The sequence below is a fragment of the Nanorana parkeri genome, unplaced genomic scaffold (genome assembly GCF_000935625.1).
Source record: "Nanorana parkeri isolate BGI_ZX_2015 unplaced genomic scaffold, ASM93562v1 scaffold3645, whole genome shotgun sequence".
NCBI classification, from domain to species: domain Eukaryota; kingdom Metazoa; phylum Chordata; class Amphibia; order Anura; family Dicroglossidae; genus Nanorana; species Nanorana parkeri.
The window spans coordinates 38716-39049 of NW_017309913.1; positions in this window are offsets into that span (position 1 = coordinate 38716).

Sequence of the window (334 nt, forward strand, 5' to 3'; positions counted from 1 at the left end):
CTGCACCCCATTCCACCATCATACCCATCCTCTCCATCCCTGCACTCCATTCCATCATCATACCCGTCCTCTGCACCCCATCCCACCATCATATCCGTCCTCTCCATTCCACCATCATACCCGTCCCTGCACCCCATTCCACCATCATACCCATCCTCTCCATCCCTGCACTCCATTCCATCATCATACCCGTCCTCTGCACCCCATCCCACCATCATACCCGTCCTCTCCATCCCTGTACCCCATTCCACCATCATACCCGTCCTCTCCATCCCTGCACCCCATTCCACCATCATACCCGTCCTCTCCTTCCCTGCACCCCATTCCACCATCA